This window comes from Larimichthys crocea, chromosome I, assembly GCF_000972845.2.
Source record: "Larimichthys crocea isolate SSNF chromosome I, L_crocea_2.0, whole genome shotgun sequence".
Lineage (NCBI taxonomy): Eukaryota > Metazoa > Chordata > Actinopteri > Sciaenidae > Larimichthys > Larimichthys crocea.
Window position 1 is genome coordinate 33,543,994 of NC_040011.1, and position 12,954 is coordinate 33,556,947.

Sequence of the window (12,954 nt, forward strand, 5' to 3'; positions counted from 1 at the left end):
TCTTTGCAGCCATCTGTTGGGGCAGCAGCATCAGAGCCAGCGACACAAAAAAAATGAACAATCTGATCAAGAAGGCTGGACCTGCAGCTGGTTGTGGAAAAAATGATGCTCCACAAACAGCTCAGTATTATGGACAACAACTCCTATACACTACATGACCTCATGCTTAAACAACAGAGCCGTTTCAGTCCGAGACTCCTGCAGCTCCACTGTAAGAAAGAGTATTTGATAGCAGCAATAAAATACAATATTTAATAACGATTCAAGTAAGAATTATTGTGTTTTTGTTGTCTTATAATGAGCCCTTTATATCTACAGTGAGAGTGGGTCCTCTTCCATGGAGTCCACCATGTTGAATTTTTGCAATCTACAACTTCACCACTAGGTGCCACTAAGTCCCACACACAACAATAAAAACTAGATGAATTGAAACTAGATTAATTAGAGAGATCTGTGGATTTTCTCTTCATGCAAATGATGTCCTGAACAACTCATAATGTCAAAGAAACCAAGATACAAAGTTGTAAGTAGTAGTAGTATTAGCTCATTAATATAAGCTGGTAAACTTTGTAAAATTTAGCTTGCCTGCTGAAATGCTTTGGCTATTTTTACAGTTCATATGTACAGTCATCAGTGAGTATAGCTAGCTGAAAAGGTTTTTCTGTTAAGATAGCAGTGTTTTCATTTGAGCTAAGAACTCATACAGTTCACCAATGTCACACAAACACACACACACTGAGCCAATAATTGCCCAGGACATACATAATTAATTATGCTCAAAACTAAGTTGGAAAATAAAATGAGCAAATGAAAGATAAATACGCGAGTGAAGACTGACGAACAAAAAAAAAAAAAAGAAAAGCAGTAAAATTAGACAAGCTGGTGAAAGATTAATGGAATGGTAAAATAAATGAAGTTTTCATTTATTTTATGAACTGAACTGAAAGGGACATTTTAATCAAAAGATTGAAGGTTATAAGTGTAAAGCTTTAGATTTCTTTTTACAATTCACTCAGTTATTTAATTAATACAATTCATGTATTCAGTCATATTTTTAACTGCTACACTTTGGACTGAAAATCATTATTGGCTTTTATCTATTTTACGGCGTGCATATAGTTGAAAATACCCTGCTGGTCTTGGATTTAAATTGTTTGAAGTATTTCCATGTTGATGCTTAGAAAATGCTCTTGTGCACTGCAGCCCTTGTGAATTTCCAAGTTTTCATTGGATAAACAGAAGAATAAACATATATTCATGTTTTATCTACCTTTCATGAGCATCCTCACCAGAGAGCACTCCTACTCCTCCGCTCTCTATTTTAGCACATGGACCTCTGCTTCTTCTTGACCCCGTCATGTCAGCTATCATCACTAACAACACTCAAGAGACCTTGTTGGTCGAATCTACTGGCCACTGCAGTGTGTTGGCGCTCTCCAGCAATACACTCTGTAATAATCTAGCCATCGAATTGCTGTTCTCTGGGCCTTCTCGTGGCATGAATAATGAATGGAAGTCATTTCTGGCTGTTCTTTGCCCGCCAGCTTTGCAGGATTGAAAGATACACTGGGGGCTTTTTTCCCTCTTCTCTTCAAAGCATGAACTCCAGGATTTAAATTGCATACAGTAGCATTTATAATGACTGCAAGGGTAGTTCGCTGTTGGTTCAGGAGGAAAAGAGGTTTGGGTGAGGTGAAACAAGACAATATGGCTCAGGTCAGTATCTGGTGACCGCTGTGAAAACAGGGGGGATGTCAAAAGCAGATTTATCTTTTGTAACCTTAAAAAAAAAATCTTCTAGACCTCATGAAAAAGTCATCATGTCTGGGAAGATTTTTTTTTAAACTTTTATACTTTATTTAAAGATTCATCCAGGGAAAAAAAAAAAAGCATTCTGGTGAGGAGTGGAGGGGGATAAAGCAAAAGCATGCTTGCCTATACCCGCTGTCAAGGTTGAACGGCGAACACGGGCTGTGAGTGGGATACACGACAAATGTTGTCACTGAGAGCGATCTTTGAATGTCAGCACTTCTCTCCCACTCTGGCTGTTCCTTTAAGGTATTTCCTCGACGCTGCATTTGGTCAGGGTTATATTTGGTAAGGGCCCTGACGGCAGCACTGGAATACTGTTGAGGATTTGTTAACAATTTTTATATCAACTTCTATCCCCTGCTTTCTGTTTCTCATTGTTTACATGTATCACGCTCTGGCATGCGTTTATGATGTGAAACCTTTCGTTTTACACCACAGGATCGACTCTGTTTTTTTTTTTCTTTTGTACAAGCAGCCGCGCGGATTCTCGCACGGACGGCAGGCGCATTTCCTGTTTTGTTTGTTTCACACATGGGTTGCTTTTATATTTCTTCTCTCTATCTCCCACTAACACAGACACGTACATTAACAGACGCACTCAGAGGGATATGCTCACGAACACATTTCTTAATCTATTGAATGAAAGACAGACTTACAGCGCTCTGTCTTTTGAGGTTCCATTATTACATTTTTTTTCATGCTTCACCATCCTCTGCTCTCACGTGTGTTTCACTCACAAGTCCGTGCTGTGCCACAAAGAAACACCTGCAAATACAGTATCTTCCCATCTTAATGTGTCAATTCTCCAAAGACATTTTCAATTATGCTTCAGTGGATTCCGCATTAGTGGAGAGATTGTGCAGCAGTTGCCTGAGGTGAAAACGTGGAGAGACGCAAGCATTCACGTGCGTGTGTGTGTGTGTGTGTGTGTGTGTGTGTGTGTGTGTGTGTGTGTGTGTGCCACCTTCGAGCAGGACTTGTGTGCTCAGGTTTGTGTGCAAGTTTTTCAAGAGAGTGCAGCTCAGGGTGAGTGTATATTCCGCAGATAAACTCCTTGACAGCTTGTACATTATGACTCTCCATGCTGAGATATGCTTTGCTGATGGCAGCAGTGATTATTAAAAGCTGCTGGATGTGTGCTGCCTGTGCTCGAGACATGCTGCAACACAATCTTCATCCTTTTTCCCCGCTCTTTTAAATGTCATGTAATGTCACTATTTTTATTCTTTTGGCATTGCAGCAAATAGCAGAACAGGTTTTCATTCTCCTAAAAGTTTTCATACACTGTTTCTTGACTCGAAACATTTCCTTTTGCAGATAGAAGCTGGTGGAAAATTAATGCGCATTTGCAGTGAATGATACGCTGCTTTACGTGCTGGTTTTAGCAAGTGGAAGTCTGCCTTCATGTGTTTGTAATGAATCCCTTTTAAACACTACACCTGCAGTGGAGACATCTGTATCACATATGTGAATACATATGAATACTGCATTTGTGTCTTTCTTAGAAATCGAGATTCCGGCTAATTTCGTCCAGAGGTGTGAAGCATTGTCACAAATCCAAATCTCCATAAGTGCACTGGACTTTCTCTTGACAGTGTTTAGACTGAGGGAAACATTTTCAGGCTCAGATGTATTTTGAATGAAGAGGTGTTGCTGATGTGACTGGAATGCAGATTAAAATTCATATTCTCTCCACAGTCCATTTTATGCGATGCTGCATTTTTCCTCCTGGAAATACAATACTAAACAAATGGCTCAATATCATGGATACACCTACATCTCTTCCTGTAAAATGGATTTTAAACTGAGCAAAAACCAACCCAATAATGGCTGCCTCTGATATTTTAAAGCCCCTGTGAGAAGGGTTTGAACATCCCTGATTCCGATAGTGGTAGTATGAAAAAACAAATTGAATAGTCCAAAAAAATACCTCCTTATTCCTTTCCTAACCTTGACCTCAATGGAAAACGTCATAAGGTCGAGGAAAGATGTGAAGGCGAGTTTATAAGGAGCTAGGCACAGACGACCACAGTGTTCAGAGAGTCCGACTGCACTTACACTATACTACGTCATCATGTGATGGCAAATGTTATTGACGTGATCTGTGGTAAAACTACAAAGTTCAGAAGATAGACTACAAACCACTTGTTTCACTCAATGAGGAACCTTCTTAAGCAAAATTGACTATTGGACCTGGGTGCACTAATATTAATGGCCTGAACAGTAAAAATGAGCCAATCCAAAACAAAAACTGAAGCTATCAGAACAATTTGACACGCGCTACAATCATGTGAAAATTCTGCACATTGAGGCTTCCAGACAGCTAACTCTACAGCTCAGTATCAGTGGTTGTCACTGCATTGCAAAATCCATAGTGTATGACATGGTATGGATCATTTGTTGTGGTACATATTATAGTATATAGTTATATTACAGTTTTTTGCAATAGCTTAGACCTCAGCTCAGTGATTTACAACACTGCCAACAATGAACCAATACACGGCAAGTGTTAGCTACCACAGGGATAACATTACAACAGTAAAAATGAATATTGACTCCCTGTAACTTCATTTCTACCAACCTTTATATTGATACATTCATGCTGAGTTATTCGCCCGTTTGACTGGAAACACATTCATGCATCAGTGTCTGGCATGTTGTTATGTAAAGATAACACTGAACAGCACAGTTATGACTGACTCGGTATCCCAGGGAAGTTGCTTTGAAAGGAAACATTGTGCCAAAGTCAACAGTATTTGCTGTAGCAGTGAACTATAACAACATTGTTTCTGCCTGATTGTTGTTTATAGTGCCGGCTTAGTGCTTTGGATTAAAGCACTTAATAATCCGTTGGTTGAATGAAGCAGTACACTCGCTGCAAGTAACAGACTAATTGCCCCGGGCAACCCATCCATCCATTCATTTTCTATGTCCACTTCCTGTTCAGCCTCATGGGGAGGGAGGCTGAAACCTTTCTCTTCATGCCTCAGCCGAAATGGCAGGAAAACACCCTGAACAGGTCAGCAGTCGCTGCAGGGCCATCACACAGACAAACACATTACAAACTGCACCGTGGGCAATTCTGACCCAGTGAGCATTGAACTTCACTTTGTGGACATGTCTACTGTAGCCAAAAATGAGTCTAAAAATGAAACATTCAGGTTACCCACAGCAGTTAACAACATTTAAACAACCAGATTTAAATGTGAAACAGGTCTGAACAAGCTGAAATACAGAATGTAATGGGGGGGGGAAAGTCTACTTCTAAGACATCACCACAAGAACAGTTTCAGTGCTCGTTGTCAGGGCTTCTATAAATATCCAGTATCTCTTAGAATTACATCGATATTGAAGTGGTATTGAATTTTGTACATTAGAATCTACATCTAATCCGAAAAGTGGTCGAATATAGAGATGGGATTTTGAATCCAGTGCTGAGCCTCTGATCTTTTTGTTTGCATGGAGAATGAACATTCCTTTTTTTAGTTCAAAAACATGTGCTGTTTTTATTTCACTAATTATATTGCCTAAACCACAGAGCGTCTACTGAGCTCAAAGGGCGCAAGGCTTTCACCACATATTTTGTCACTACTATGTGACATTCATTAACTCTGTCCTTACTCATTTTTCCTTTTGCTGTGAGGGCAAAAAAAACCAAAACAATGTTTGCTTCTCATTTGAGGGTGGGGAGCTGCACAGTAAAACCAACCCAGTGGAATTGTTGCATTGTTGCAGGTCACAGAATGTGACAGGTCACATAATACATCATGTTAGTGTATGGTCGGGTGGGCTAAGGCAGAGCATTGGTATTTCCCAAGTTATCAAAATACCAAAAAGTTCATACCTGACCATAAATAAAATAATAATGGTTGACTTTGGTGAAGTGCATCCACACTTTAGAACATTTAAACATTTGTCTTTTTACTAACCATACCATAATCCTTCTATAACCTTGCTTATCCCAAACCATCTTCAGGCTAATTTCAATAAGGATGAACCAGGATGGAATGGAAGGGAATGGATGTAGATTTAAAACAAGGTAGGAATTATATTCAAACCAAAAATGGAAAAAATAAACTTTCCTTGTTGACCATATTTAGCCCAGTTTTTACTTAGAAGTAGTAGCAGTTGCCATTTGATCTGCAAATGACTAAATCAGTGCGTCCTGAGGACGATCAAGTGTAACTGTCTGTGGAATGGGAGCAAAGGAAGAAAACCCACACTAACATGAAAAGAATATCCAAACTCTACACAGAAAGAACTAGAATTGAATGTCTGGATCTGTCACAGGACTGAAGTACAGACAAAGAGACACAATGCAAGACAGAAAGATAAAATATGTTTACTTCAGGCAATGGTTATGAACAGTTTTACAAGTTGACAACACAATGGCATTCCCAACACTGAAACAAATCCATAGGGTATGGGCTGTTGAGCAGGTCAGGAACAGGCAACATGTCAAAATCCAGGAACAGGTAACAGCTAACAAGGGAAAAACAAAAACAGATCAGTGTAAGGGTCAGGCTAGGGTTCAGTTTCAGATGGCAGGAAAGCAAAGGCATAAGCATCATCAAGCCCTGTCACCTCTATACTTGGTCTGATCCAGACTTTGAATTTAACCAAGACTGCAGGTCTGAAACCTCTCCTGGACCACTGTCCAGACAACACAGCTATACCATAGTCTGACCAAAAGAGGTAGTATAAATTTAACAGTTGTTCAGTTCATTTCTACTTTCAGACACAATACAAGAAGACCAGAAAAAGGAAAACATCAGGGCATGTGGAGAGGAGACCAAATGTCTCTGACCATTTTATAAAGATGGGCAAAGAGAAAAAAAAGATAGATGAACATTGCTACAAACCAGTCAATTGCAAGTTTTAAGAGAAAAAAACAAAACTAACACGATCAAATATAGACTTCGTCATCAAACTCTCAGGCATTTTGGTCCAACGACAGCTCTGTTTAGTTCGTTTTCTGGTCATCCAAAGTTCCCTGGATTGTGTCGAGGACCTGTGGCTGGAGCGGAATTGGCTTTGTCATTCCCCTAGAGTGTGTTCCTGGAACAAAAGACTGCAACAATTCAGACAATTGCAGTGGAAATGTCTGCAACCCATTCAGGCGTCTCTACCTCTGACCCTTCAGGACTGCATAGAACGCTTCGGTTCACCAGTGCATAGAATGTTTTTCGAGCGCATCAGTCAGTGTTCAGAGTCTTCAGGCTTGATTTTGCCGCAGGGTTCTCTGTTAAGAATCCTTTCCCTCTCTTCCTCTTCCTCTATCTCTCTCTTTCTGAGCCTCCTTTGTTTCTGCATGACTCTCTTTCTGAGGACAGAAAATTGAGTTGTTGCTCTGATCTGGCTGCCCCAACCACCTGATGATGCCTTCATTTTCGGACCCCTGATAAATATTGATTTGGTGTTTTCACTTCTCATTGTCTCTCTTTGCTGTTGCATGCATTTATACTTTCTATTCAGCATCAAGTAAACCAAAATGAGCCTTACAGTGAGAAGAGTGAGATCAGTAACCTTTTTGTTTTCTTTGAAATAATATTGCAACCGCCTTAATTTCTCTTGAATTCCTCAATGTTTCTGAGTGATGTGCTTTCTTTCTATGGGCTTGAGAATTTTTTTTTAAATATATATATATATATATATATATATATGATTTGGTTGGATGTTTCATCCTTCAGTCTTTGAAGTGCATGGATTCTCTCCCTCCCTTCCTCTCTCTCCCCTGAGCATGGTCAACAGTGTTGTACACCAACGGTAAATTGTTCTGCTTTACTGGCAGCCATCTGGCAAAACCTCACAAACATTCCCTAATGCAATTTCTGTCTGCTTTTTTTCCCAATCATTTGATGTTCACACACTGCAGTGCACTACGCTATAACTCCCCCTCCCTCTCTCTCTCTCTCTCTCTGGCTCTCGAAAAAATGGAGGACTTCAGTTCACAAATAAAAAATCGAATGGAGACTTCCACTTTGAGATGGTGTAGATACAGAAGGTGTCATTTAGAATTTAGTAAGCTGGCATCATTTGCCAGCATGCCACTTTACTTTTTTGTTCTACTTCACAACTGTAAAGACAAGTAAAAGCAAAAGAGATGATAGGTGATGCATGTTCTGCTATTGATTATTCCCTTCAAGTACCATGCATCCAATAACATAGTATAGCCAGTGCCAAGTCTGTCTCATGGTCACTGAAAGTCTTCCACTCCAGAGAGTCTTGTGTAACATCCTGATTCAAATCTGCCTTAATCTGTTTTACTGAAAGTCAGAAAAAAATATTTTCAGCTACTATCTTTCACCAAAAGCCGAAACAGCCATTAATTCTGCAGGAAAGCTCCCAAACTGCTTGTCTAAACAGAAATGGAAACAGGTTTTTCTTTGCAAAAAGCGTAGTGGTGTTGTGCCTCTAATCGAAAAGATGTAGAGAACTCAAGGCACTGGCAGTATTTTTTTTCTTTCTAGACGCTTTTTGTTCAACTCTTCATGTCTTTGCACACAGTGACCAGACAAAACTAAAGGTAAACAAGCCACTCGGCTGATGAGGTGGGAATGGGTGACTGAAAAGCTATGTTTTAATCATATGGTCGTTTTGAGATGATGTTTGTTCCTCTGAAGACCTTCATAAATATTTAGCAGAAAATGATGCTTCTGCAGTCCAACCTTAGTGGAGCCCTCAAGCAGGAGGACGTGAACGTCTCTGCACCTTGAAAATGTTCATGTTTAGTCAAATGAAATGGACTGTGCTCGTGTTACTTCTCAGAGGCCTGCAGCAAGTCACTTACTAGTGATATAGCAGGAATGGATGATTATAAGTGAAAGGGAAAAATGTCCCCATCAACCCTTAAGTTGGTGATAGTTCATTGCCCTATTCATATAACAACTCTGTACCACATATACCACAAGACATAATCACAGAAGGCACAGTAGAGCTTCACATGAATAGTTTTATGTTACATGGGACATTGTGCACTCTGTCACTGAATGAAGCTCTGTATATAGCTGGATATAACTTGAGTATCAATATGAATGTGCACATATTGTACGTTTAGAGGTTCATTATTTATGTCACACAGTGACGGAAGGCAACATTTACTCAAATACAGTACTTAAGTCAAATCCAGACGTATTTCTACTTAGTACTTTACTTAGTGCTTGATGTTTGATGCTGCTTTCTGCTTCCACTCTGCTACAACTCAGAGGGAAATATTCTACTCTATTCTCCAGTACATTTATCTGACATCTTTAGTTATGAGTAACTAACTTCAAATAAAGATTAATCTATAGAAAAACACCATCATTTTATGCCACACAACACATTTCCAACCTTTCTGCCCTGTGTGTTAAGCTTAAGCTTGAGGCAGAACACTAAACCCATGACGCAGACCAAAAACAGGAACTGCTTTGAAGGTTTTATTTACAATATGCGGCACAAAAAGACACTACAAGGTAAATCCAGGAGGAAATCTTCAGGGTGGGATGATGAAGACAGGTGAGCAGACAGAGGTAGGCTGAGTGTGGCAGGGATGAAGGACAAAGCAGACGTCAAAAACAGGCATCCAAAAACAAACAACAAAAGATCTTCAATGAATAAGTTACTCTGAGCTGGTAAGTATGAAGTTACTGAGTCTGGGAGGGTGAACCCGAGTTACATATACTGCAGGAGCTGATGAGATGACGAGAAGCAGGTTTGAGAATAGAGCAGGTGAGGATCAACGGGGGCGTGGTCAGAGAATTCAGGGTCAGCCTGCACAGACAAGGGAGACTAGACAAAACAGACACAGAACACGAAGGGCAGGGAAAGACCAGGAAAACACAGACGAGCCTAGCAAATCCTAACACTGTGACCCTGCATAAAAACGAAGTGTCTAGTTACTTGTCACATTCAGATATCTATGGGTTGTCAGCAGTTACACCAAAAGAGACGTTATTCTTCTCAACGAAACCATTCACGCATTTATCCAATATTAATGTGTTTATAGTAATGAATGAATCTACAGTCTGGTTAAGGTAAGAGTAATACTGTGGTTAGTGTTACTAAAGAGGCTAATTACACTTCTGTGACAGGACAAGAACGACCGCCTTTAATTCCTACCTCTGTACATAGAGGACACATTACTTTGCTGCACTGACACTGACTGTTGGCATTAGACATAAATCATGAGGTGCAGAATTGTCTTGCATAGGCGTAAACCCAAGGGATACTGCTAAATAAAGGGCTCCGTCTGCGTTCACAGAACGAGAGTTACCATAAGTAACCATCATATTAATTCACTGAAGCTTCGCCCTCAAATAGAGATCTTAAAGGCTGAGGGAGTGAAGCCCAGAAACTCTATACCCTGCTGTGAGACAGTGACGGGAAATCTGATGCATCCACATCTATTTTGCAAAGAGCAAATAGGCAGATATGCCTCATTTCAAACATCAGCTTGTCTGACGGTCACTGTACACCGTGTCAGCCACAAATGCTACATCCTGTCTACTCTTACTGAGGTACAGGAGGTGATGCGTGATCCAGCCAATACAAAGCTAGTGTCAGTGTACAGGAGTGTAAGGCACACTCCACTCCAGTCACACTCTGCCCACTCCACTCCACTCACACTCTGCCCAGTGCAGACAGAGGAATATGGATGACAGAGCATTTGCAGAAGTTAATTTTCACATTCTTATATAATTAAAAACTAGCACCCTTAATCCTTAAAAGTAATTAATAAAATCTGATAATCATCTCTACTAAAATGGGCAGGTAACCAACAAAGCATGCAGCCGTCTGAAAGTTTGTCATTTTTTGAAAACGACAGAAGCCTTCCGCCTCCTTGAAACAAGCCACTACAGCAATTGATGTTCTATGAAATGTTAGCACGGATAATCCTCTCTACATCAGTGAGAATGCCTAAAAATACTGCTCGGGTCAAATTGGACTTGTCATTTTCTGAAGACTTAATTTGATTAAAAGGCCATGGGCAGGCCAAACGTGGCTCCAGGTCTACAACAAAGACTTGAAGCGTATGTAAATTAAATTGAGGAAAATATAATTGTATTTGTCAAACATTATAGCCAGTTCCATTCACAATATCTGAACTGTTATGTCAAGTTTTGACTGAATTTAATTAAAAATGTGTTCAGTGAAGGTCTCAGGAGATGACAGCTCAAAGTTGTTCAAAGCTCTTATATTCTTATATATATATATTCTCTAATATCTTATATAATAGAATATTGTTTTAATAGTATAAGCATCAAAGAGGTCATATTTATTAGTGACAGCACTAATGTATTGCATTGACTTAGACTGGATGCAGGTTTTGCAGCATTTATAGTTTACACCAACTCAAGTTTACAGTTTATAAAGACTCTCGTTTCCTAGTGAAATAATGTGTTTTTTGTCCAAACAAGCAGATTGAATGTTTTTCCTTCCTCATAAAACATTTGCAAAGTAGATTTTTTTCTGCATTGTTTTTGGTTTTCTGCATTTTTTTTTTTGTTGTTGACACGACAAGTTTCTTGGCATGTTACCACCGCCAACTGTCGATCAGTGAAACAGTGAGAAACTGCAGAGGGATTGTGCAGCACCACCCGTGAGACACAAATAAAACAGGGACCTGCTAATAAAAAAACATTGCTCTAGCACTACTGGTGGTCAGAAACTCCCAAGGGTGCCTTTAACTACCTAAAAATACTCCAGCGAGAACAGGCAGCATCAGTGGGCTTTATGTCAGTTTCAGTTTTTAAGCAGCAGATTTATTCCTGACACAGAGCAGCACATTTCACATTTTTGGGCACATTTTATGAGTTTAAGTCGAAGTCGAATGTTCTTAGAAGGACTTACCCGGAGCAACAACAGAACCATGACACCAAAACTCGCCTTTTCAATACAGTAGAGTGCAACCACTGGGCCGTGAAGTCTCGCCACATCCCACCTTGACCTCTTCCAAACTCCATTTCAAAGCGGTCCAAAAAATATGATGTGGGTGGATAGCTTCTTTTTTGTCAATCTGCCACCTTCTCTCTTAAAATCTGCTAATTTTTCTTTTCATACTGATTAGCTCTCTCAGTGTTTAGTGTCGGGGGTCACACTTAATCTTGGTCCACATCCGAAAAGCTGACATCATCCTTAATCATTTAAGTATATGCATTATGCTGACGAGATGATGAAGGTAAACCTGGCAACAGTGCTTACACATGTCATGCCAAAAACGACATATGTTTCTATGTTATTTATGAAGTCTCCTCTCAGGAGGTTCCAACTGTGTTACTCAGTCCACCGCCCCTGCTCCAGATCAGGATCATTCTCAGAGCAGCACCTCTTCCCCGCACTTCCACTTTAATGTGCCACAGAAATGATGCTGTCTGTCTGATTGTGCTTTGTAATCATAGCAACGACCGTGTCTCTCGGAGGCATCCCAGAATGAATTTGAAAAAAAAAAGAACTGAAAATAGGTATCATCTTCACTTTTGCTCACCATGAAGTAGACTGCAAAGTCAAATGGGAGCTCTGGGTGGCTTCTGTCCCCACAGAGAGAAATATTTGAAAGTCCTGGGTACATGAATGCAGCTTTCACAGGAAGAAAAAAAAAAAAGGAAAGGCGAGTACAGCCCTGTAAAAGCTGTAATATTCTACTTGAAGGCAGATTTGGTAGTTACGAGTGATGATGGATTCATGTGGAGTTTCCAGGGACTAGGCTGGCTAACAGGCTCATTCCCACTGTTAAATTATTAAAGCCCATGGGTTCAGGAACATCCACATGTTTTTGCACTCGTCATATTTTATTACATAGTAGTCACTGGGAGAGAATTAATTATTTACAGTGCCGGGTCCCCAGACATTTTGGAATGGTACGTTTTTGTTGGCAGCTATAGATGATTGGTTAACCTTCTCTTGTTCTATTGCCAGAGGTTTCACTCCCGCACAGAAACACTGTATATATACAGTACCATAGCAGCCTGTAAGCTTGCTGTTTTACTGCAGGATGTGATATTGCATTCCTTTTCATCACTGCAAAATAAATAGAATTTGACAAGAATTGTGCAATGTCCCAGTCATCTTTGGTCTGTTTGTTTACTCATTAGATTGTTGGCAAACTTTCAGTGCGCTTTGTGGGTTTTATCTCCTGTAGTATTTGCCTCCTCCTGACAGCAT

General features: G+C 40.0%; 1 protein-coding gene across 1 annotated transcript in view; it reads left to right on the forward strand.

The window, feature by feature from the left end:
- sorcs3a (sortilin related VPS10 domain containing receptor 3a) overlaps positions 1-12,954 on the forward strand; it is a 218,335-nt gene that overhangs the window by 102,054 nt on the left and 103,327 nt on the right. The window lies entirely within an intron of this gene.